Genomic DNA, 27791 nt, shown 5'->3' on the forward strand with positions numbered 1-27791 from the left:
TTTAAAACTTTAGGAACTTGTTTTGAGTCCAAACGGTTCTACTGGCACATTATGATCAGAGTCATGATTTTATTAAATGTCAACTTTTCAGAAAGCAAATTCACTTTAGCAATACCTTGTAAGGAAGTTTGAAACAAAAACTTCTCTATCCTCTTGTAAAAATATCTAGTTAAACAATTTAAGTAACAAATCAAGAATTTTTAAGGTAGTTGCCTTTTATAACAGGAAACAGACATAGGATTCATTTCATTGTCTTTACATGTCTATCATGTATGCATGTATGTATGAACAGCTGTTCATACAGCTCAACAGATAAGTTGAGGAGTGATTTAGGTCATATTGTCTAAAATAAATCTTAAGACAAACTGGCTCACCTGTAGACATTGCACTGTAGACCTCTAACTGTGGTGAGCCCCAACACCAATCTCTTCACCCAGCCAGCATTGACACAGAGCAAGCTGTGCACTGGTGTCCCTTATATTAATTGTGTCTCTGAGATAATTGTTCCACATCTTTCCACTCTCTTATGAGGGGACTGCATCACTTAGGGCCCCACTCAGAAACTGAGATAAGGGTCATGACAGACTCCTTTGTAATGTCCAGTCATGACAAAGAAACTCAGAACACCAAAGAATCCAGTCCATATATCAACCATATAGTCAAAACATATGTTTGTATTTAGTGCTGGTGAAAACAGGAATGAGTTTTTAACATTTTCGTTGCACAACAGACACATTAGAAGGCTCTGAGTTTCTTCCAGAGACCTTTTTTTGCCTACAGTATTAGTTAAATATTCATAATTATCTTTAACAGAGTATTTTGTTTTTTCAATGACTTGCTAATGTAAATGAAAAATCTGAGCTTCTCTCTTAAATTTATTCCATTTTTTAGGGTTGCCTGCATTGCAGGCTTCCAGCTTTTATTCAGGGTTTGTTTAAGCTGATGTTTACCTAACATACCAGCAAGAGATGCACCAAAAAAAATTCAAATCACTTTGGAAAGTATTTATCCTGATATTAGATTCAGCCTTTGCAAAAGATCCAGTCCTCAAATAATTGGGGAGAAGGGTATAAAAATTAATTATATGGAAAAGTCATCCAAAGCTATTAACTCATCCCTTTTCTGGAAATATCCCAGATGCACAAAGAAAACCACATCTCTGTAGCAATTCAGGGATAAAAGACCAACAAGCCACCAAACCAATAAGCATACAAGCCCATTTTCCTTGCGCAGTGTGCTGCACTTTATAGCTACATTTAGTGCCCTGTAGAAATGTCAAATACTTATCATAACCAGTTCATAAGACCTTTGAGATTCACAGTAGCTGGCTGTGACCAGCTTGTTTCAAATTAGATTAGTCCAACCTAATTTTCTATTCATGTTATGTACAGTTATTTGAGGTGGAAGGCTATCAGCTCAGGGCAGGCAAACAAGACTCCAAGCTTCAGCCCTTTTGAAAAGCATGTGCAACTTCTGGCCTTTCCCCCCATGTGTCATTGCTACATCCAGCTTCTAAATATCACACTAAGTGACGTTAGTGAATGTGTAAACATGCAGCAACTTTGGGAATACTAAAGCAGTCCCAGCCCACCATCCCAGGGAAATCTGTGCGTCTGTGACTAAATGGGTATTTATCATTTCCTGAGCTCCGTGCTGGCAGCCAGCCAGCAGAGTGTGTACATTGAAATTAGAATAGATTGGGAGACAGGACTTTGTTCCAAATTGATCTGGATGACGATAGCGATTTTGAAGGCAGCTCCACATTTTTAAAGGTTCATTGTGTGTACCTATAAAGGAGAGGGGAGAAACATTTAGGAAAATAACAGGAAGGAAATCTAATGGCAGAATATATACTTTTTTTGTTATTTTTATTTTATTCTTTTACAGCATTATTTTGTTATCATTAACAGAGGAGCTAGACCTTGCTAACATCACATAGAGAAATGCATGGAGCAGGAATGGAGAAAATACTATTTCTGGTCATCTGTTTATTATTTAGTAATTTTTCCTGTTACAAGTGCTCTCATTGCAAAGACAAAAAGGTTTTATCAATGGTGTCAATTCTGGCATGGAAAAAGTTAATAATTACTGTTAATAGGAGTAATCCAGTTTTGCCATGTGGTTGAGTGATCTTCACTCATCAGTTTACTCTTGAGTTTTACTCTACTCCTTGAAAATAGTAGGTGGACTTACAACCCCAGCTTAGCTTATTTTTTCCTGCAACATTCCATATCTACTGTATAAAGCAGGATATTTTAGCAAATGTATGTACTATTTTTTGTTGCTCACACTCTTCTGTAAAATGATTTGTGAAGTGGTAAGTCAATATCAATAAAGATGTCAAGGATCAGCATTAATTTCATTAGCCTACCAGAAGCACTGATAATTTTTTTGTGCTTTGAATGTTTGCCAGAAGAAAGATAGCCCAGGCACACTGTTCACCAGCCATAAGAGTAATCAGTGCGCAGCTGTTCAAAAACAAGATCTGATACAATGGAAAGGCCATAACTCACAAGATATACATACTTTTAAATAATTATATGAGGAACTGACCTTGTGGCACTGTTTTTTCATTCCTTAAGATCCAGTATTGAAGATGAAATAATACTAAAGGGAGTAATTCTGTTTTCACCAAGCACCAGAATTCTGTGTATAAAGTCCTCAATGTTATTCCCAAATTGCTGTCTTTACATTGTCTGGAGAGTCATCTGACCCAGCCCCATGTTGTAAGAGTTATGATGGTAAGAGAATGGCTGCTATTCTGAACGTCGAATATATGGATTTTTCACTTCAGACTGGACCACCAATAAGAATACAGTACATGGTATATCTCAACCATACCCAAAGGACACCTTGAGAACTAGATTGACACCTATGACTAGCTGACTTGAACATGTACTAGCCAAAATCAACATAGTCAGTTCACCTAGTGATATCTTTGGCCATCCTTTGATAGGTGAGTTATATCTTGCTTCAAATGTAAGCAAATCCTGTAGGCCTGGGCATGTTTTAAAACACATTAAGTTTTTTTAGCATATAGCCTTCAGCCATATAATTTTCATGCAATCAGGGAAGAAGAAAATTTGGAGAAAGCTCTGTTCTCTTTACATCAGTAACATTTCTGTCTAGTACCAAAGTAAACAGCCTTTTCCATGGCCCTTTGCTATTGTCAGTGAGCACTTAAAATTTTTTCAGTCAAAAGGATTGAGTGCTTCACCTCCTTCTCCTTCAGAGAACCACAGAGCTGGCCTCTCATTTAAAGCCATCCAAGGCATCCTCTAAACCTTTGCAATAATAATGTCAGGACCTAAGCAATTCAAAGGAAATAGCTTCCTCAAAACTGGAATCCTCTTCAGCATGGACAGCTGTGTCTCTGTGGAGCACGGCTTGCCTTCTTCCTTGTCGCGCACAAATGTTCATTGCCTTTGATCTGGCTCCCCTTGCAGCTGCTCAGCAGCAGAACTAGGGGCTCCATAAGGATGTAATACAGCTCTGAGCTTTATTAATGCCTGGTCTAGCTTGTCCCAGTTTACAGAAATTATCTGACTAGTCTGAAAGCAGCAGTACAGCAGGACACAATATCCCCTTTCTCTGTCTTTCCTGTGTCCATGCTAAGCCTTAAATCTCAATGGACCTCTGACTCAGCTGAGATCCTCAGAAGAGGAATTTCTTACAGACTAGGCAGAAACATAAAATCCTGTTGAGGGGACATCACAGACTCTTCTGTGAGCAGATGGGGCTTGTGCACAAAAAAAAGCCCTCAAGACAGCAGTGCTTTAAACAGATGCTTTCCACAGATTCCTATGGTGTCAAGGAAGACAGAATCAAACTGACTTGCTCTAACTCTTTGTAGTGTTACAGTTAGGATATTTTAAAACAGAGATTTGCAGGTAGGGAGCTAGCTACACATGACTAAATGCCTGTTAGGCTGCTACAACACTCACTTCTCACAGTTACAGAGTTTGCTACCTACTGCAGATGGAGTCCCTTTTTTCCTGTTCTGTGACTTTGGGCCATATTGGCTTACTGCGTAACACCATGGATAGAGAAGGGGGAAGAAAAAAGTCTTTAAATAGCAATTCGCTCATGAACCACTAAGCTCTCTTTACAGCAAAATAGCTGAATGGCATATACACATTTTCAGGAATCCATCCCATCTGTTTTTTAAGTTCTTTGTAAGAACCTGAACACATATGGTGCCAAAATATTCATTGCATTCCACAAGGACTTGGTGGGTGCCACATCATGTTCCCAGTTGTGAATGATACGGTACTGATAATGACAAGTGTGTACTTCTCTTCCTTGTCTGGTAACAAGAAAACAGTGTTAACTTTAGTCTCTATAAGTTAAAAACGTCCCATTTGCTGCTGGTAGAGGCAATAGGCAGAAGACATACCACAGGACCACCAATAAGAATACAATTCTTATTTATAGCACAACTTACTACATGTAAGTTAGAGTTTAGCAACCACACTGTCAGTACCTTCAGCATAGCAGCCTTCTGTGGTGGGCTGACCTGCCTTTCTCCTGCTCTGTCTGGTAAAGACAATCAAGCATATTTTTATCTTTCTTTAAAGCAGCATTTGCATGCCAGTACCTGTAACACTTTTACTAAACATGCTTAACTACTCAGTCAGTTTTTACAAGTGGTCTCTGAAGTTTTGGGGGGCATTATTTTGTTGCAGACACCAAGAAGAAACCTGGACAGGGAATATTGCAAAGTGTATTTTTTTTTGTTTTCTCTTGCTGTCTGGTTGCTGAAATAAATAAGGATCATATGATGCCAATGTCTGTCTGTTAGTTCCTTTAATGATTTCTGAATCTACTGCTGACTTTCTACCAACTTTGGTGTATGGCAAAATATCCCAAATGAATTAAATTCTCAGAAAGAAATTGAAGGCTGAGAAACTCAGTGAGAGCCTCACTGAGGAAAAGGTTAAAATGAGTGTTCATACTTCATTCGTCATAACAGATGCTTACTATGACCTCAACTTTAACAAAAAAATCCATAGGAAAACAGGTTTGAGTACTACTGCTGCTTACCAACTTGGGCTCAATGGTATAAGAGAAATCTGTATTTTTATGTACAAAATAGCATCTGTAGGAAGGGGAGCATTGTCTCACGTACCTCTGCATAAGGTTTTTGTGTTTGTTTGAATTAAGTGAACAGGAGAATAAAAACTCTGCTTTGTTATGTATGTTGACTTTGGCTTGCCCTAAAATCACTTTAGCAACTTACCAGCTAAGTGATTTCTGAGTACTTATATGCATCTTAAGTTGCTTTTACAGACTTTGGCCAACAAAATAAATACCCATTGAAAGAGCTGGAGTAAAATGCAAAATAAAGATGGCAACCAATGAAACTTGGCAAACAATCCATAACAAATGATCTCTTAAATGAATATTATCTCTTTTTTCTGTACTCAAGCTGCCCATTGGATCACTGAAGTTTTCATTCAGAATTCAAAACTATTTTAATTATCTTTTTGGAATAATTTGTGGCATAAAGTGGTTTATTGTGAACATTGGTTATTCAAAAGTTAAACTGTACCTGTAGTTCTATTGTATGGGTGATACACATCCTTGGCTACCTCATTCTTCTCCCTTGAGAATGATCTCATTACCACCTCCATGGTACCTGCTGAGTGCATATATATATTTCTTAGAAAGTTTTCAGATTTTTAGGAATTTTACCAGATCAAGAATCTTCTTAATTTAAAATTTGATGATCAAAAGTATCTCTCAACATTTGCTTGAAAATAACTGTGTCTAAGATGTTTCATAAATATTGGTGGGAAACAAATCCCACACAATGTACAAGGGCAATAAAGTCATGGAAACTATAACTTTGATAGTAAATGAATATTTGTGGACTCTTTTACAGTAACCAGGTCACACAACATGTCTAAACGACTTCTTAAAGCTGTTCTTCAAATATAAAAGTTTAATATGGGAAAACATAATTTGTTCAATCCCATGTTCATCAATTCCAAATCCTTTTGATAGCTCTCTGTTGCTCACTCCCTCCATAGCTTGTGCTGGTCTCCTTGCTGATGGCTTCCTCAAATACTTACCTAGGTATCCTTTGATGCAAGATTACACAATGGCAGGAGACACAAAATCTGAAGTGTTATGCAAAGATATATATTAGTTTTTCATTATAAAGTTTCCTCCCTTTGAAGTTCTAAGGAAACTACAATTTCCTTTCTCCTGCTCTAAGATATATATATATTCACTCACAGTTAAATACATCTCCCATAACAATTCATTTCCCAGGCCTAACCAATACTTAGGTGCAGTTCAAAGAGTGCCTTTGATCTGCACATAGTTCCTCAAAAAATCTTTATCTTTGCATTAAGGTGATGAGGAATCCTGCCAAGAAATGGCTTCCTGCATCAAATTAATTGAGACCACGTAACACTTTCAAGCAATACCTTATTAACGTTTGCATTTGTAAAGTCCACATCAGTAATTATTTGCACAATGTAGGAACACTGTGCTTGGTTAGACCAATAGAGGAGGGAGTTTTAAAAGCATGAATTCACTTCAATACTGTACATCAAATAAAACCTTGTTTACCATTCTGTATCAGATTACACTCCACAACAGTAGTGACTACACTTGGGAGCCAGCCATTTATCATGTTAAAAACAAGGACTTTTGAGGCCAATGACCTACAGTAGCTCTATATAAAAAGCGGTTGTATTTTTATGCCTTTGCTAAGTTTTGTGGTTAAGTGGCTCACCTCGTAAGCACTACCCAATGTAAGCCATACAGAGTGAGTATTTATGCAAAGCATCCCACTGAATTTAGTGAGGCTATTCGTGTATGCTCTCAAAAATGAAAGTGTGGTTCATACAGCACAGCCCTCAGCCTGTGTCTGAGACTGCACAGAGCTCAAAATGCAGTGGCCCTGCAATCTGCTGGCTGAGGCTTGCGGGGGAGACAAGCAGCAAGCAGTAAATTAGAGCAGTAACTCAGAGCTGTGCCATCATCACTTACAAGTACTTATAAATTGTTTATCCTCCCCCTTCATGCTGTAGCTATAGGCTTTCTTGTTCCTACATCTGCTAAATATGACTGCTCTGCTTACTTACCAATCTCCAAGGAAGGCAGCAAGGCTCACTTACAGCTTACATCACACGCCAAGGGGTGAAGCACCAGCTTTGTGCTGAGCATTGTCATCTCTCTTAATTTTGATTGATTTCCTTTTACCTGAATTTAATCAGATTACAGGCAAACATGGGTTTAAGGGCAACAGCTAACCTAACAAAGCTGAGTTTTTCCTTCTCTGTGGATGTGAGCATAACAAAATAGAAATGCAGGAAAGGCATAAGATGGTCTTAAATGGCTTGGGTTTCATTCACATACCCCCTTTGGCTTCTCATCAGATCACCCTCCTTTGGCTCGCCACAAGACACCCCTTTCCAGAAGCAGCTATGCAGAATAAGGGCAAATGAGAGCAGGATATGAGAATTCACCAGTAAGCCAGTGACCTGAAAGATGTGTTTTGTTTTACACGTAAATGCAGTGCTGGTCCAGTTTCAGACCATGTCACTCAGTCACTGTCACTGCAGTCACTGGCAGTAGCTGCTGCCCAGGGCCACTACAGTATCTTTGCCTCCATGTGGAGGTGGGAGCCCAGGTCAGCTGTGGATCAGCATAATCCTACCACCTGGTTAACAGGAATAAATGGGAACAAAAGAAAGCAAAAACTTGTTCTAATAGACTCCTGTTCATTTAATGAGCACACCATGCTTTTCTGTGCATGTTATTCTTAGTGTCCCCATGGCAATTTGATCATCTAAGAAGGGATTGGGAAGTCAGTCCAGCTAAAAGGGCCTGTGGCAGAACTAGGATCTATGTTACCTTTACTCACAGCCCTCTTCTTTGACCACTAGATGATGTTGATGACTAGATACTTTGAGGTTCTATGACAGCTTGCTTGGACACATCTGTTTCCAGGCAATTATCACAGAGATATCTCCGTTCTTTAAAATTGACTACAATTGAAATCCTACAATAAACTCAATTTAATATATTGGCAAACTGACATATAGCTTCTAATTCAGTCTGTGAAGTCTCATCTTTTTAAGAGCACAGACCCTTCTGTCACTGAGAAAGGCCTGAAAAGCTCCTGCAGTCTCATGGGGAGTATTAACCACTGATGAGGATCTGTCTTAATACACGAGAGAACAAGGGTCAGAGTAGTTCAACAAGAAGTGTGAGAGCTTAGCAGCAGGAAAAATCCTTCTAATGGCCTAGGGTATAAACATGATTAGAAGGGAAATTTATAATTTTTCCCAGCAAATTTCAAGTAAGCCAGCCAAGCTGCATGAGGATTTTAATACTTTCTCTTGCTACCAAGGATGCTGTGCCAGAAGCCCTCAGACCTGCCTGCAGTCATATTTCTAAACTTGCAAAGCGTACTGCCCCAAAGACGGGGCAGTCTATTTCTGTCACAGATTAAGTGACCTCTGCACTTTTTGCATCTAGCTGTGGAGAAAGCTGCAGGTGGAGGAGTGTTCATCCTTTGGTTAAGCTAAACCTTTGTTTGCTGTGTTCACATGAATAACTTATAGGGCCTTGGCATCATGAAAGCAGCACTGACACAGTTGACATGACAGCACTATAGACTGAATCCCGATCTGCCCTCAGAGGAGAAGATGGGATGTTTGCTCGTTTCACATTTCACCAAGTCGAGCTGTTCAACTATTTATAAGATGAATAGAAATTTCCACTACTTCAGCTGACACACCTGCCTTTACCTAGCAACTGCTCAAAGGGAGCCAGCTGAGACAGAGGAGGCTTTGAGAGACACAGCCCAGAGGGGAGCCTGCTGCTGCCACCCCTGCCAGCCCTCTCCGTGCCACCAGCTCCCACCTCTTGGCAAGCCAGCAGCCCTTTCCACTTGCCTAAAAAGCTATTTATACCCAGCACAGCTCAGGAGAGGAAGTGCCTTCCTGTGCAGCCTTCCCTGGGCAGTGAGCAGCATGAGAGCAGCAGGGAGTTCTGCAGGCGCCTCAGGGAAGAAGAGCACAGGGAGACTGCCCTGCCTAGCTTGGGGTGACCACCATGGTGACATGAAGCAACCTTCCCAATGGCATGGTGCTAGCACCCACCCTGCTGCAACGCAGTCCTGGATACTCCTCGTGCCACGTGCCCTCTTCAGGGTGCCTGGTGATCCCTGACAGTGCAGGGAGCCCACCTGGCACCAATCACTGTACCTTTTCATCCAGTTCCAGGCCCATGGGAATGCAACCACCACTTCCTAGTGTTCTGCTGGTTTTGACACAAACAAGCGAGGATGAGGAACATCGCTCAACCCAAGGCATTTGTCCCGAGCTTATTTGCCTGATGAATTGCAGCCTGGCCCATATGCAGTGCCTGCAGTCACTGAGATTTCACATTTGACTCACGTATCTATAGGGTCTCTCAAACAGCCTGTTTCCACCAGGCTGCCAGTGGCAGAAAGGACAGAGCCCCACTGCATAATTGCATTTTTGTGATTTTAACAGGGGTTAAAATATAGATGAGCTAGTGCAACCAGGGAAGAACGCATGAAAAATGGCACTTTCCTACTTTAATGCTGTAACTGTGGAGAGTGACTGACAAAACTTTTTGGCAACTGGCCCAGAGCTGGACGAGTCAGAAGACCTGCTTTTACAGAAATAGTGAACCTAGTCCTAACCAGGAATAAAGTTCCATCATCCTGGTGACTTCAAACACACAAAGACTGAGGAAGGAAGAGGCTATACACGTGATGCTGCAGCCCAATTTAAGGCAGGAATAGGCAAGGACATTGAACAGACAATGAGGGGGTGGCAGCAAGAGGAACATGTGCCAGCACAGATTCATCACGCGTGCTGTTGCCAGGCTAAGAAAAAAAAAAAATTAAAAGGTATCCTAAAACAAACTGCATTTCCTAGGTGTTGCTTCCTCAGCCTGTTATCATCAGAAGGGATGGGGATGCATCTAGCAGCAGTGCCCCGAGCCAGCCGGGAACACAGGCTGGGGTATGTGAGGAGTCGGCTCCCTCTCAGCGGGGAGAGGGGCTCTTGAAAGGCAGTTTTCTTTACTCTGATACCTTAAATGTTTACCCACTAGCATTTGATGGTTTTGGAGAGGGAGGCCTGTAACTAAATATGACATATTCTTGTTCACAATAACATACCATGTGGCAGCTTTAAAAGAAGAATATTTGACTACACGGTTTTGATGCTGAAGATGAAAAGACCATAATTGCCACAGTAATGTGAATTGTGTTTGTGAAGGAAGGAGTTTACTAAACAGCAGGAAAGAAGATAAAGTAGGATAAGTTTTATGTTTAAAATTAGATTGACCTGAGTTGAGATAATAAATGTTGGGAAAAAAGTAAATGTGGTTTGGAAAGGGAAGGGAAAAGGTGTTTCCAGGAGACATGCTTCAGTTTCAAAATACCTTGTACTTTTCACAAAGAAACAGACTGTGACCAAAATACTCAGCAGCTTTTCTCCCTTGTGCTTGACACATGCTCTCAAATGTAGGGCTGAGATCAGATGTGAGGGAGGGCAGGGGAGGAGGTTCCCAACAGCAAGTGAAGCTGAATCAACCAAGTCATCCTTTTGTATTTCAGTAACCTCAGACAAAGACTGGTGGTAATCTTCAGGATATTTCTTCCATCTTTTCCCTTCCCTTCCTTTCCCTTCCCTTCCCTTCCCTTCCCTTCCCTTCCCTTCCCTTCCCTTCCCTTCCCTTCCCTTCCCCATTCTTCCTCCCCAGTCCTAGCACTGTTGTTCATCTTGGTAGCAAGCTCTTTGAGCTGTTAAAGCTGTTTGCTGGAGCTCTGAGTGCTCTCTTTAAAACTGAAAATCATCCTGCCATCACCCACCTTGCTTTACACCCACCCACTTAGGAAATCTGAAAGCTGTGTATCTTGTCAGAGGCTGCTAATGCTATTAATTCTCCTGCCTTAGCAGTCTATCCAGAATATGAAAGCAGGTTTTCTGCAGATTCCTGGGCTATAGCACATTCTGCTGCATTTCCCATACGCATTCCAGGGTCTGTTTCCCATGGTTAAAAATAAAAAAGTCTGATTCAACATTCTCTCATTTCATTTGTACATGACTGAGATACCATTGGTTTTTACCTGCATAATACAAACTTTGCCCCCTAAACCTTATTGTGAATCTCTCCCTGTTTCCTGGCAGGCTAAATTCCCCTCTCTAAGCACAACCAGACTATTTCCCAAGCCCAGACTAGCAGAGTTACAAATACCCTGGGTCTCTGTAGCTTGCTATGGAGACATACCTGAGTGTGGTGCACAGCCACTGTTAGATATACTATCCAGTAGCCATGGGTCTCTACTCCCTACCTAAGCACTGTTAATGCTTTACCTATCAAATGAAGTTGAATTATCAGATGCTTTAATTACACACCAGATTTTAACTCATTCTTACGCTAGGAAAATAGTCCTAGCGTGACAACTTTAGCACCCCCCAATATCAGCTGGAAGCAAAGAAACACACTGCTCTTAGAAAGTTTTCTCTCACAGCTTAATAATTCCTTCCACAAAGGCACTGTCATCCCAAGAGGATATAGAAAAGCATGTACTGAAGCTGATTTTCAGTTGCACAAGTGTCTTGCTGTTGAACCCTGGCTTCAAAAAGGGCATTTGAAGAAAGCAAAAATAGGGAACATCTGATTTCTATGAAAGCAGTTTCAGCCATCCTAGATTCAAATAGAATCTAGAACGGCTGAAACTGCTTTCATAGAAATGAGTCTTAGATAAATTTAGCCCACTGTGTAGAGGATGATGTGTCCAAGGGGAAAGGGGATACAGGCAAGGAGCAAGAGTTTGCTCTGCTGGTGACACTCTGATCCTCAGATGCAATAGAATCATAGCATAACAGGTTGGAAGGGGACAGTGAAAGCAGACTGTGCTTCAGCACAGAAAAACTCAGAATGCTGTAGGAGTAAATGAGGCAGGCAGGCTTTGGCACAGCTTCAGAAAATCCTCAAAATGGCCTTACAAAACCAGTTGAGCCTATATGTCTTCGCTGCCTGATCTTGATTCAAAGCAGTGAATCTTGCCTAGGAACGAGAGCATGGGGCAAATAAAATATATTATACAATCAAGGGCTGCACTACATTTACTGTATAGAAAGAGATTAAAATATTTCAAGGATTTGATTGAGACATTTTTAGCAGCCCTTACATTATAAATATCTTCAGCACTAGGAAAACAGCACATTTGATAATAAGGCAGAAGACATCACATTGGGAGCCATATGTGTGCTGCTTACAACATGACCAGTGACTGTACTAAGGCAAGAAAGGGAAGAAGAATTTGTTGTGGTGAACTGTCTTTGTGATTGTTCTGATCCAGGGAAAATATTGATCAGAGGTAGTAAAACATAAAATGCTAACTAAAACAATAAAATGACCAGATGAAACATAATAGGGTAGGAATGGTTTAATCTTTCCAAAAGGTTTAGTTAATTTAAAAGGTAACTAAGACTCAAGCGTCCCTTGGGAGCCAACACTGTAATACTCCATTCCATGCACTATGACTGAGACAAGATCTAAGGAGGTCATGAGCAGCATAATAGGAAAGATCTTATTTTAAACCTTAGCCACTGGTGGAAATAAAACTCATTTGTCCTCGGAACAGTGTTGAAAAGTAGATTAGATGTTTGTTTGTAATGAGAGTTTTGTGTTTGTTTTATGTAATTTCCAGTAATACTGCCTCACTCTGTTGTAATAGCACTAACCATTCTTTCCTTCTCTGGTGACTTCATTTAAGCAGAATTATGCAGTTCAGAGTAGGTTTATGGATAGGTTTGATGTGGTGAACCTTATTCTTCTATACATTAAAAAAGAGGAAGCTGCTGAGTATACAGTCATGGGAAATGCACCAGGCTGGGGAGGACCACCATTGCTCCATAAAGGTGCAGGTAACCAGAAGGAACATGGATGCTTAATATGCTGCAGCACAGTACTAGCCAAATTCACAGCAGTCCCATCACTAAAGAGGAGTCTTAAGAGTGGAATATCTGGTGATATAAATGGTCCCTGTTTTCTGACAGTCAAATAAGTCTTTTTCCCTTTTGTACAGATAGCTGTGAGGAGGTTTTTTTTCAAGTTAGTGATATAAATGAGGGAATGATTAGGCTCAAAAAACCCCCAGGTTTTCTTACCTACAGATTTTAAAACCATCCAGAAAATCAACTGCAAAGTCAACTGCAGCATTTAGAATATCAGCTGACGACACACATGGCTGAGGAAACCAGAACTAGTTTGCTTCATAGCCTGTGTAACATAGGGATGAGATCTGAAAAGCTAATGGAATTTCTACACTAGTAGTAGCATGCCAGCCAAGCTGGATCTGCGACAATCATGGTGGTACCCTGCCCTGACCCCATGAGGACTCCACAGCCACCAAAAATGGCAGCAATATGTCTTATAACTGAGCATGAAAGCAACATTACCTGAAGGGAGATGCTCACTCCTCCTACTTCCCACCCTCACTTGCCATCTGTGCTTGAATTTGCCTGGAGTGAGATGATCTCAGGAGGATATTATCTGCCTTCCTCCCCAAGCTAGTTGCTGCTGACTGCACTGTACTAAGTGTGCACTAGTCCCAGACTGTCCTAGATCATGGATCTTCTTGCTCTATTGCAAGGTATACATGCACCCTAATCATCCCTAAACTTCACCATCCCTTTGATGCCAGTGCAGCTGCACTCACAAACTCATTGGATTGAACACTGAATCCATGAAAGAATAAATAATTCCAAACCTGCAGTTAGGTCTAAAACCTCATGAGTAACTTTCCTGTCCAAGATGAAGTCTCTACTTTTGCACACTCACTGCTGAGTACTGAAGAACAATGCCAGGTCTGAGAGGAGACACCTGTCAAATGTCATTATATGTGCTCTGAAATGCTGACAAATCAGAAATACACACAATTAGAATTTAAATATTTGTTCACAGATGGAAGAAAACATGTATCCTGGCAAATATCACTCTGTGGTGAAAACAATCCCTTCAGCTAAGTTTCCTCTATGCCCCAAATCCCTACTTACTTCAATAGAGTGTTTTGGAGTGCCATGGCTCTCTCTGCACCCAGCAGAGCCAGGCTGTTGAGCCACAATGTTCAATGTACCCATTTTTCTAAATTAAAAGGCCTCTGGTCATCATCATTGTACTCAGTCACTGCCTATTCCAGGAGATCATGCCTCTTTCCCTGTGGGATAGACATTGGGTTTTTGTTTGGTTGGGGTTTTTTTCTCCAGGGATTGAAGAAACAAACCCACTAAAATGATAAGCACTATTATTTCCCCAGAGAAATCCTATCAAAACATTATTTTTTTCTTTTCTGAAGAGGATCTACTGGTCCTCCAGGTTATCCTCTCCTCACACTACCCACTTTTACAAGTATTTTACCAATTGTTTGGCTCCATGCATTTACCTCTAAAGCTCTCCAAGGATAAAAGACTGGCAGCTACTTGAGCATAAATACACGCTAGGGCAAAAATGGAGATGGAAATAAGATCAGCAAAAGCATTGCAGCTCTATTTTCCTAATGAAGCAGAACTCTCACACTAAGCCAGGCTTACACTCTGTAATCAAGCACATTTCTCACAATGCTGGGCTTATGGAGAGCCCTGTGCAGAACAAGGTAATTATCAGCTGCCACAGCTCAGAAGGGCTCCATTCCCCTCTTCATTTTGCTCAGTTGTCAACTTATATTAAGAAAGAAAATGAAGAAAACCCTGCATTTTCAGAGGCACAATAAAGACAGGCTCTATGTATGTATCCACTTCCCTCCAATCCCCACCCCAAAAAAAAAAAAAAAAAAAAAAAAAAGTGGAGGAGAGAGGGGGTTCAGAAGATGAAATATGGTTGTGTTGGTCATCTTTGTGAAACATGTTTTTGCAAGGATGAGGCAAACCTAGTTTTCGATCCCTTTTCCAAAGGACTGCATTGTGGAAATCACTTCATACATGATGAATAGTATTGACTAAATTCAAGTATTTTGACAAGGACTTCCCTGGTACTGAAAGGCAGGGACCAGTGACAGTCCAGAGGACAATGAAACTGGTAAGGAGATAAACTGAGGCACACTAAATCTCTGACTTCCTCAGAGGGAATGAATGTTAGTACAGATACAGGGGTGTGATTTATTTAGGTAGTAATAGTAATACAGGGTTATTTTCTCCTATCCAAATGTACAGAAAGTGCTTTGTGAAGAGTTTGTTTTGAAGCCCTTGTGGGACTGCAGGACCTAAGACAGAGTAAAGCTTTGATATCTCTATGTGTACAAATGTCCAGGCACTGCATACCATAAAACCTAGCCAGGCAACACATACGAGCAAAAGGAAATGTCACTGAAAAGTCAGAAAATTGCACTGACCAAGTAGTTCTAGAATAATGAGTTACATTCAGTCCAAAAAACCACCAGAAAGTTTTATCAAAAAGAATTTAACTTTTATTTAAGAGTATAAACAGATGTGAGAGAAATAAAATCACTCAGAAAACTTTTCTCAAGATATGACCTACAGCAAAACAAATCATACCAGCATGCAATGAAAAAGCAGACCATGAAGGCATGCAAAATGAGAAAAAAAGTTAGAATCTTATAGGAGTATGAGGGAGAACCACAGAACCACAGAATGGATGATGTTGGCAGGGGCATCTGGGGATCATCTAATTCCAGCCTCTGCTCAAAGCAAAGTCAACCACAATAGGTTACTCAGGTCTGTGTCCATTCAGGCCTTGAAAACCCTCAAGGATGGAGCCACCACAACCCGTCTGGGCAAACTGGTCCTGTTGTTCAATCACCCTTATAGTAAAAAAGTGTTTTCTTATTTTAAATGTTCTGTGCCCACTGTCTCTTTTCCATTCATTGAACACCACTAAGAGCCTCGTTCCATCTTCTTTATCCCCATCCTTCAGGTATATAATACACATTCACAGGATCCCCCTGAGATTTGTCTTCTCCAGGCAGGGCTGTCCCAACCCCCTCAGGCTTTCCTCATATGAAAGATGCTCCAATCCCTCAACCATCTTTGTGACCCTTCAATGAACTCAGGCCAGTATTTCCATGTGCCTGTTGATGTGGGGACTGAACACTCCAGCTGTGCCTCATCAGGGCTGAGTGATGCAGGATGTAATTAGTGCACTGACTCAAAGGGAAGAAATCACTGGTAAAACATTTAAAAATTTGGTATTGGTGATAAACTACAAAATATCTGAGAGCAGAGTGCTACTTAAACCAAATTTTCCAAAAGACGCTTGAACTTGGTGGTGCCTAAAAGGATTCCCATGGTACATTAATGAGCCCAAGAGAAGAACTTGAGATCTTTGTGCCTATACTTTAGGATATGACAAATAATTATCAGCTTCTGAAGTGTGTGAATGTGGTTAGCTGAAAAAAGTGGTAAAAGATGGTGACATTATAACAAAGTCAAGATTTTGTTACTTCTAATTGGGTAAAAACTGTCACTGAACATCTCCTTCAGGACACCTCGCAAGCTAGAATGTACATGGGTATGCACACATGGGGAAATACATGAAAGCACACACAAAAAATGAAGCTTCTCCATGACCTTCTCAGTGACCTGGAAAGAATATTTTTTAAGGAACATTTTGCCTGGTGAGAGCAATGCTGTCAATGCTCACTTTAGCTTTGGCAAGGGAGGGTGGGCAAGTGAAATTTTCATTATACTGAACCATGATGCACTTAATGGTGAGAGAACTACTCTCACAAACACACCAGCACGTCTCTCCCAATCCATTCCCATCAGAGGATACGCACAAGTTGTGACCTGAGAGGATTGTAAGATGTTAACAAAGTATGTAATTGGCTCCACATGGAAAATCAATTACCTCCATAAAAAAGGCATTTGTTAGTCATGGTCCAAATGCTAGGACATAAATTTTCATATCTGAAAACTGAGGAAAATTGGAGGGATTAGAGGAGAACTGATGCTGTTTACCTACGGCTTTCTCTTTTAAGAGGCTAGCTGGAGTTCTGCAGTTACACCAGAGTTCTGTACTACACTCATTACCCTATAGTACATGTATTCACAGTCCAAAAATGTCAGATGTTCTTAGGACATCTAGGTACTCCTGACCTCACACATACTTTCATAGCAGCCTAATTCTACAGCTATATCTTCGAAACTCCTTTCCCTGGCAATTAATGCAGCTCAGATTTTGCTTAAGAAAACAATGTTCCAATGTTTTTAAAATATAATAAAGCCTGGAGAATCTAAATTGCTTGCCAGGAATGAAAATTTGGTGATGAGCAAAGGAAATGAGCAGAGGTCTGTGCACACAGGATGTTGGAGACTGGAGGAAAGAATCCTGCCGGGAACAGTTTCACCCCACTTTGGTTTAAAAGTCAAATACAGCTCCAGATCTGAATCATAATTAGACTCCTGCTGAAAGTTTAACTCCTGATTACTGAAATGGGTAGTAAATGCAACCAAATATGAATAATGACATCCCACATCAAAAGCAGCACTAAGTAGACAACAGTGCTCAAGACTTAAATATTTAAGTGGACTAAAATAAATATCCTCAGAACCCGACCTATCTCATCTGGGCAGGTAGCAACCCTATACGTTCTGTGATCATCTTGGAAGAATTTTTTCTCCAGATGTTTATGTTCCTCAGAAAAATGATTGGTATTCTATTTTTATAGAAAACAATTTATGGAAGAAACAATTTATGGAAGAAGTCCAACAATATGAATTGAAATTTGGCTATCTGCCAAAGAGTGGTTTGGTAAACATTCAATCTTTCTTTCAAGTTTCCAAGAAGCAGTTATATATAATTCAACAGTTCCCACTGTTGCAATAAAATGGCAATAAGAATAAACAGACTAAGCACTGAGTGGCGAGAAGCCCAAACTAAGAATCTTTACTTGAGGAGCTGAGTTGGTGGAACCAGACTGAGAAAGAGCTAGCAACAGCCCAGGAAAATGGCAAAAGAGAGTAAATTGGTTGCAAGGAGGCAGAGACACATTGCTTGGGGGCAGCAGGGTACCCAAAAACTGGAAGGAAAAGGAGAGAAAAGCAGAAAGCATAGCAAGGAGAAAGAGTAGGGAAGGTATAAGGAGACAGAAAAGGGAAAAAAACAGTGGCAGTCACACCTAGCTATATAAAGGAAGATAATTGCTCATGTAGGCAACATCGAGACTGTAATATTAATTTTAAAGCTTTAGGGATTAAATAATAGCAATAATTTTAGCTAAAATATAACTTTCTTAAGTATCTCCTAAATCTCTAAATTGGGTAAAAACCAAAAAGTTAGCACACTGTTAAACGAGTGAAGAATTGCAATAGCAATGGTGTTGAAGGTAAATAACAGTCCAGCAAAATGCAACAAGTGGCTATTAAGAGCAGCTTGGGAATGTTTCTGTACTGAAAGTCAAATGCAGTTAACATTTCTTCCTGATGAAACATTAATCCTATCCAATAATTACAACTTCAAATTCGTTGTTTCTTTATTTTATCATTGTCTTCCTCATACCAGCCTGGGTGACACATTATTTCCATTAATGTGTAGGTTATCATGTTGAAGCATATGGAATCAAAGCTTTGCAGATTGGGAGAAGTGGTATTTTGCTGTGATAATAACACCATTTCTGCATAACTAGCCACTGACCTTTGTTCTTTTCATCAGCAAATACACCATCTTTGTAACAAAAGTAAAGCTGAGGGATTTGAAAATGTCAAAATAGCAAGCAACAAAGAGCCCTTGGCCCATATAAATATTTACATTTGAAATATCCATTTGCTGAACTGAATATTTCAGCTGTTGAGGGCAGCCTGAATCTCATTACATCAGCTCCACAGGCCTATTGGTGCTCTTGCTTTGAAGACAAGAACAGCACATTTATTGTGTGATATGCACATTCCAAGCACCCAGCATACTTCCAAAGTGGGTTGTATTCCAGCAATGCCATGTCTCTACTGTTCAATTTTTATGATAGCATCCAGACTCCACAGCTGTGTAGCTTTCTAATATTGAATACAGATCCCTCACAAGACAGCTGTCTTGGAGGGTTTCTTTGGTTTTTGGTTTCTGTTCTTTTTATTAAGAACCCCAAACTTCTAAAACCTAGGTAAAATATTGCCTAGCAGAAAATCCATTTTAATTCATTAATTATTCTGATCTGGTGCTCCAGTGAGTAAAATACTGTCCAATACTTGCAATTCAGGAAGATTAGTGCATGCAGCCCTTTGTCTGGATGCAGCCAGCTCAGCCCCCATTTGAGCCAGTCTTTCTCATGATCGACGCATAGACAGGCCCCTCTGTGTACAGACCTGGTCCTCTGTAGTGCTAGACCAGGTCCTCATGCTCCTGTGACCTTGTGAGGGACCAGATCTTTGGGATAAGATTAGATAAGAAGAGGGAAGAATGTGGATATATGTCTCCCCCCTTTTGGCCTTGCCTTGCAAAGGAAATCCATGTAAAAGGTGTCTCAGCTCCTTTCTGGGAATGTCAACATAAGTGCGGTGTAGGGACATCGGCCAGGTCAATAGTCCTTGCCACCACTGTTCTGATTAATCTTTGCCTCCCCAGAAAAGGCTGGTGGCGACAGGCCACAGGTGTAGCGTGGCCGAATCTGCTCCAGTGGAGTCATTGGGCCTCCTCCACAGGTGTTGCCACCCTTGCCCCTTCCACTGGAGGCAGCCTGGCCCAGGATATAAAACAGGAGAAGTCCAGGAGAGGAATGCAGATGCATTTTTTTTTTCCATTGTGGGTGTTTACTCAAGAGAAAGATATCCAAACTGGCATTTTTCATGTAATACACTGTGGTTGGTCTATAGTTCTCCCAACTTCAGCACGTATTTAGCATTGAATACTCCCAAATGTATGTATATTTACCATTCCAGCTAATTTGGAAGTGTTTTGTATAGTCTGCTCTGTTACTTCTGTACATCTCAATATGCCAAATAGATAGCTGAGATGTTGCTGTGGGACCCTCTTTAGTAGCTGCTTGTCTGTTTCCATACACATGCTAAATATCACTATAAAGTGCTGCCTTCACTTCAGAAAAGGCTCTAAACCAGACATTATTGGCCTGAATAACTTGATTTCTCAAAAGTCCTGCATTTTCATTTCTTTCTAATTGATTTTTCTCAATTCTTCCTGAATATCCTGGTAAAAGGTGGAGCTAAAGAAGTTTCCCAGTCTTCAGATTTAGATTCCATTTTTTCTTTGTCATGATACTTTCCAGCATTTCTATGACAAATAAATATTTCTGCTCCTATTAATATTTTATAAAACCAACAACCAGCTGTGTAATGAATCAAACCCAAGTTTAGTGAGTCTATAAATGGTAAATTGGCAATATATGTAAATGCTGGCCTGACTGTGATATTTCTATCTTTTTCTAAAGTTCTTTATAACCAACATTATCACTGAATACATCTCAAGGGAACTCTGTGATAATATAATGATCCTCAGAAATTTGTGGTGCAACTATGGGCCAGAACATGGAGTACATTTACAATGAAAGCATCAGTCTGGCTCACAGTGCATGTAACTATTAATGCTTAGCAAGTATGCCTTGCCTGGGATGTAATGTACTACAAATAATTGCCTAGTGTGCTTCAGCTTTGTGCAAGTTCTGTGAAAATACTCTTTTCCTTTCACTGACATAATTTTTTCTCATTACCAGGGATTTTTTTTCTTATTACCAGGGATTTTTTTTTTACCACTAACTAACTGCTTAGAAGGAAACATACCCTCCAGTGGAAAAGCACAGTGCTGTGATAAAGACTAAAAAGCGATCTACAACTCACCAATAGGTGACATTCATAATAAGGTTTGTCACTATTTCCAAGTACTTTTCTATTAAGCCATTACTTTACTGTGTCAAAGTTTAAGCACAGAAAATTTCCTTCATTGTGGCGATTAAGTAAGTGTTATTACTTACAGCAAATGCATTGGGTATGAGAGCTAAAGCAGAGCTGGAATTAACAAAAATGTACAGAGTACTGTTGGTAAGTGTTATGAATAATTTTTAAACAAATAAAGGAGCAAGCACCTCAACACACATACACACACATACATTGGCACACATGGGGCTCTTTATGTACTCTAACACGAAGAACAATTTTGCAATTGAAAGGCTAAACTTTTGAATCTATGAGCAGCTATTTGAAAGGTGTGTGTCACGTCTGTAAAACCAAACAGCTGCTCACAGTTCACACCTTGACAAGCCAGAGCACGGGGCTGTGCATACTCATTTACACGGACTTATACTGTCCCTCATGCTTAGGCTGCACAGCCTGAGGTGGAATTGCAGGTTATAAAGTGCATTGTAGTAACAACTACAGTTTCATGACACAGAGGCCAAAGCTTTTACAGCTCATTGCCATTAATAGCCTGGGTTATGTTGTTCTTGACCTTTCTGTGTGAGGGGGTGCTCAGGGCACAGTGAGCTTTTTGTTTTACCCTTTCAAATGCTTTCTCTGGGCAAACTGGGACTTCCTCGTGTCAGTGGATCAGGAGTCCTGCCACTTCCCAGCTTCCAGGTGAGCAATCAGCATGAGTGGTGTGTCTTCCAGCCTCCCTGTCGCTCACAGAAGGCTGCAACAGCAGCATCTTAAAGCCTGTCCTTCCTTACAATGGAGTTAGTCATAGAGGAAATGGGCCTTTTGAGACACCACACAAGGGGAACTACTTGCCCAGTGTCCCAGCAGAAACCGGGATTCAAGACATGGATTACCCTGCTCCTTGCCTCTGGTCAAGGCACCAAAAACACAATCAAGCCAGCTACAACAGGATATCCCCATGTATTGTCTGGAACCTTCCCCTCACAAGGACTGACCCAACCTCACTCTGATTAGCCTGAGTAATCCAGTGTCACATGTGAACATGAAAGGAATCTAAGCACTTATTAAATATACATTTCCCTTCCTATTAACATAGTTATATCAATATTTTAATGCCATGTTGCCTTTTAGATTGTTTGCCTACTGTAACATGAGGTCCCTGCTGGAGCAGACACCACAGAAATTGATGAGTTTATGGATGACATTTATTTCAGCATGAGGAGTTGTCATCAGTGGTGATTTTCTGCTCCAAATACTTACATTTCATCATGAAATAACATCTCTAGTCCCTTCTACCAATAAAGCCAATGGGACAGCATGAAGGTGTACAGAGTAGGGCTGAAGTTTCATATTCAAGCAACAAAAGGTAAATTTTTTATTGCCAAAGAGAGCTAACTTGTGATCAAACCTAATTACATATATATAAGAACATATCCAACCCAGTACAAATGTGCTGACTCTATTGCCATACATCAGGAGGAAATTTGATGCTTGACTGGTTTTGGGGTGAAATTCATGTCTATAGGAAGTTTGTCTGAGGGTTTTATTTCCTGTGTTTTACAATCTCTTTCTCATCCTGTTTAGTGTTTTTGCTTTCCTCTGGTTATAGAGTAATCATCCCAATGTCTCAGTCATTTGCCTGAAAAACAATAGCTGGCAGTTATTGTGCTAAACAGCCCATTATGTTATCCCTGCCACAATCCTCGGTGTTTTCAGTTATTGCACTTGATAGGCGTCATTAGGGTTCTAGTGCTGTTAGTCACTTTCCTGATCTTTCATGTTTCTTCTACTCAGGAAGCATCTTTTCCTAGAAACAATCAAAGAGAATAAAACCAGATTACATCCAGCACCTTGGGGTAATGGCATCTAACATTCAAATAAGCAGGTAACTCCAATTAAAAATGTGACTTTGTGCTCACACAAAGTCATTCCACAGAAGTCTACAGAACTAGTTACGAGAGAAACATTGTTCAGTCAGTAATTATTAGATGGCACATTGTAAGAGTCTGGAGGACACTGTGTTATCATGAACTGGGATGTGTTAATTGGAGTGGCACAGACCTGCCCATCTCACATACTGTGAGGTTACTGTGTGCCATCTACAAAAAATTTTTGATGATGCTGTGGGTGTGTGAAGACTGAGACAGACTTAAAGTTCTGTTTGAGGGATGGATGTGCAGCTACCACATAGGGAAGGAGACCTTCTCATTTGCAGGGTGAAGCTCTCTCTTTCCTGTTGCTGTCTAAGTCCCTGGCATGTCTTGTGCATAGCAAGAGAAAGCAGCACGAGAGGACGCCACGTGGGTCAGTAGCACCCACATTCATGAGGAGTCAGCAAGGGTCTGTGCATGTGCTGGGACACGTGCTCATTGCTTCATCTTGGTATCTAGATTCCACCTTGAAAACAGAGATTTGCTGAGTCATCTCAAATCTAAACTGTTTAGGCCACTTGAACCAGACAACCTTGCCTTTGGTGGGAAAGCAGTACGTAAAATGAAAGCCAGTTTCCCCAGGAAAAAAGTTTTAGACCACAGGAAAGAAAAATCAGGTTCATGTCACTTCATCAAACACCCTCTCTTCAGAAAGTGCCACAGGTTTTTAATATCTAATCAGGAAAGGCAGATCATGGTTTAGTTTATATTGTTTCATCTCAAAATTTCACACACAGTAAACTGGATCAAATGCTAAGGATTCAAACTACAGTTAATTTGCAATCCTAACATGAGCAATCTGTTCCTAGCATCCCTAGCAGAAAAGGACCAAGAATTTAGTTAGAGTGCTGGCAGAATATTGCAATTTTAAAATAAGATTCAAGATAGATGAGGCTAATCCTTACCGCATATATATTTTATATGAATTTACAGGTCTTTGGATTGTCTTAGAGAAATGGCAAGTATATGGACAAACTTTCACCTTTGCTACAAAGCTGATCAAACAGGACATTTTTAGTTAGTAATGCAGTAATAAGATATAACTTGTTTCATTTTTATTGCAGTTTATATTCCAAGCAACAGTGGGATACCAAGCACTGCATTAGCATGCACCATAAAACAAGTAAAACAAGTATATATTTCCTATCCTCCTCTACCATTAAAACTCAAGAACTTTTCCAGTTACTGTTGTTTTTCTCGTGCCCAGTTTTCCTAAGAGGTTATATTCGAAGGAGAGTGAGGGATAATCCATGCCATAATTCTTGAATTAGGAAAGATTCTCAGAGAAAAAAAAAATTCACAAAAACTCCCTGGGGTGAGAGAGTATACACTGTATCTTTCTCTTTCAGGCGCAGATTCCTCCAGAAATGACATAGCTGTGAAACTAAAAGCTTAGCACAGAAACAGCTCCTGGACACCTCCTTCTTATGCATATATTTAGTATGCAGTTATGGACATACTTACAGATAGCGATACATAAGCAGCAGAGTCACCATCAGCTGAACCAGTGATTTCAGAGAAGGCGAAATACTTCTCCAGAGGGATAGGATAATATTTTAAAGGGAACGTCCAGGCTTTCTGTTGGCCTTTTCACTGAAAAAAAAAGCCCATCTGGGAGGCTCAGCAGAACAGGGATATGCTTTGTATATGCAGAAGGAGAGGGTGAGTGGTGTGGCTGTGGAAAAACCATAATCCTACAGGCTGGGAAATATTCCTTCAGCTCCACACTGGTTAAGCCTCTTTCTGATACAAGCATAAATCATCTTTTTGTTGGGGGGTTGAGAGAAGGGAAAATTTGTGCCCAGATTTCTCCTTGAGAATCCGCCAGTGCATTTGCCGTTAGGAAATGACTAAAATAAGCCTCTGCACATATGTCCTTAAAAACACTTTGACTGCATTCCTCTGTAATTATTAAGCTTCTTCAGAGTCTGTAAGCCAGTGAGAAAGGGATTAGAGGGGTTACTTTGTGCCTCTGTGCCCATAAAAATCCCTTGGCTAATGCAGCACAGTGCTCGGAGCATCCTGACAGCTTTCATATAATCCCTGCCTCCCAGCCGCCACCACCCCTGCATTCCCATTATTTAGACACATTCAAATTTCATGCAGTAATGTGAAAGCATTCCAACATGGAAACAAGATCCACTTTATAAATCACATTTAAAAACTAACCTGCCAGTTGCAGTGGAGCAGCAACACAGCTGCATGATAAACCCACACTCAATTTTATGCTGTAAGGACAATCAGGAGATGTAAATTGTCAGTTAATATCTGCTAACATTTCCTATTGTCCTGGCAGTTCAGGACAGGGATCATTTTCTATACCTGTCCTTGGAGGAGAGGTCACAATAGGACACAGATCCTGAACTGGAGTTGCATCTGAGCATAAATACATGATAGCAATGGCAGAAGAGTGATCTGCTCCCTGTCACCATTCAGGGGATTTTCATGTCAGAAGAGAACTTGCAATGCTCAGTGGTGTTGCACTGAAAATAAGTCATTGTATCATAGGCAGCACTAACACAGGACTGGAAGCTATCTTCTGGGTCACAGAATCTGCTTCTAGTGCTAGCATGCTATTATATAATGCCTTTCACTAACCCATCTCTAAGAATCCTAATTTTTTTAAAGGCAACATTTCCTCACAATAAATTCAGGGAGGAATCCTGGACTGTGGAAAGGTTTGAAGGAAGCACTGCTGTTAAACCCAAGAACAGCTGTAAACATCCAAAGAGAACAGCTTCCAGATCGTGATGTTAAAGCAGAGAATCAACTGTCAAATGTGCATTAAAACAACATCTGCGAGACAGAATCAAAAAATCTCCTTTGTGAAGCCAACCGATTACAAATACTTCCTGGGTACACAGGAACCTTGCTCCACTTCGCAGAAGTCAACTGTGAGGCCACACCGTGCCTGGAGGAGCTGGGGAGGAAGCTGCTTGTCATGCACTGGCTGTCTGCAAGCAGAGGGAAGCCCATCAGCTGCTCCATTTGCAGCAGGTGCAACAAGGAGGGTCACAGTCAGGGCAAACCAGTAACCCAGCTTTGGTACTGCCTTGTTCCCGCCCTGCCCCCTCACATTTGCCTGTATCCCTTGGCACATCATCTCAGTGTATCTTGGTCACCATGTGTGAAGAGGAGATAATAACACCTCTTGCCTGCACATCTATTTAGGCTGCAAATGCCTTCCAACAAAGACTGCCTCTTACTTTGTTTACCAACAGTATGTAGTGCATGGGCTCAATCTTTTGTGTAGATCCTGATCACTAATACTCATTATTATAGTAGTGATGATAAACACAGTAATCATTCAATATGAATCTAACAGTAACCAAGTTGCTTTGGCTTTGTTTCTATCAGAATAGTTATCCTACATACATGAAGCCACAGCAGTTAGGAACACAGAGCAGTTCTACCTTTTGTGGAAGGGCTGCTGGTAATGTCTGGCTGCACACAGGATGCACCTTAAAACACCATACAGATACGTAAGCATGCAACAAACACACAAGTGTTCAGACACTGATCACATCTGACCATTTAAAACTGTCATCTTCTATGCTCTGTCCCTTTGCAGATTATCCTTCATATGAAAGCTTCAAAAATAGAATCTCTGAAATACTATTTTATGACAATATTACAGGGCAAATAAGCAAAGGATATGCATTACAAACAGAACAGTCCATTATCTTTTCCTGATAAATTCACTCACCTCTTTAAAAACAGTGAATGGCCAGGAATACCAATTCTTCCTCATTCCAAATAAAGGATTTGATGGATCCATGGTGCAGAGCAGAAGTTAAAACAGTAGTTAAGAACTGCAGTCTGATCCTAAAGCCCTTTGGTGTTTGAACAAATTCTGCTGAGACTGCTTGGCTAATTTGCTATAGTTAATTTTTTAATAGATGAGCTCACAAAGTGACATATTTCAAACATAAAATCTTAATATACCTTTATAGTAAAGTGTATGCCATTGTTCATGGGCAAAGAGAAGGAAGCTCTGAGCTAATTTTTAAACCCAGGGGAATATCAACAGCCAGACAGCTGCTAAGGCTTTTTGCTTGATCCCTTTGCAAATTCTTATCAGCTATTCATGGCCAAAATGTGTCATGTGCCAATCTAAAATCATGTTGGAGGAACTGGTGGAAAGGGTCTCCTTTTTCATACTCCCAGCAGGCTTATGTCAGAAGGCTGTGAGGGATAACCATTGCTATTTATAGATAATCTCCCTTTGAAAGGTCACCCTTCATTGTGTGCTCATTTTGCCCCATAGCTGTCCAAAAGTCATTCTCCTGCAGCTCATCCCTAAAGAGTATTTTTTAAGCAGATAAAAATGAAATAAATCATGCAATAAAGCAGAAGATAGTGTTTGTTTTACAGTTGACAGCCCAAGAAATGCATGGCACTCACGTTATCTCTTGGGCTTTTAATTACAACATAGGCAGGATTATTTTGTTTGAGTTTTTTAACAACTTCACTATCTTCATCCAGGAGAAGGGACTTACTTAAGAGATTGTACATTCCTGATAATAGGAGTTTTGGGCACTGAATCACTTCCTTTATCATGAACTACTCATGTGGAATCAAAGAGTCACTTAAAAGCCCAACAAACTGCAGCTTGCAGCAAGTCGGGGAGAACAACGGTGCCTGCTCTGCAATTCTCAGCACTTCTGATTCTGAGAAAAGGAACAAAATAGCTGCCATATTATGAAACTAAGCTTTGATTCTTTCTATATATTTGAGTGGTCATCCTGAGCTAAAAGCTGACTGCCTTTCCTGCTTTCTGCTGAGACTCAAGTTGGAGGAAGCAAGTGAAGAGATGACAGCACTGAGCACTAAAATAAGAGAAGCATTGAATAGCAGAAAGAAAAAAAAGTGTATTTTTACCCAAAGCAGTGCACAGCAGTACACCAACACAGTGATATTTTCTTTATTTCAACACCATCAAAGTTCAATTAATGGAAACAAGAGGACTGTCACTGTGGCAAGAGATCGATGCAGAGAAGAAGAACTATGGGTAGGGAGG

General features: G+C 40.5%; 1 long non-coding RNA gene across 1 annotated transcript; it reads right to left on the reverse strand.

Annotated features, from left to right (window-relative positions):
* Window positions 1–22027: 22027 nt before the first annotated feature.
* Window positions 22028–25745, reverse strand: LOC125324897. Its single transcript, XR_007203146.1, has 2 exons — window positions 24236–25745; window positions 22028–22647 (listed from the first exon to the last, which is right to left on the reverse strand). It is a non-coding gene; the product is annotated as an uncharacterized LOC125324897 (long non-coding RNA).
* Between the last annotated feature and the right edge of the window lie 2046 nt (window positions 25746–27791).

This window comes from Corvus hawaiiensis, chromosome 4 (genome assembly GCF_020740725.1).
Source record: "Corvus hawaiiensis isolate bCorHaw1 chromosome 4, bCorHaw1.pri.cur, whole genome shotgun sequence".
Taxonomy (NCBI): Eukaryota; Metazoa; Chordata; class Aves; order Passeriformes; family Corvidae; genus Corvus; species Corvus hawaiiensis.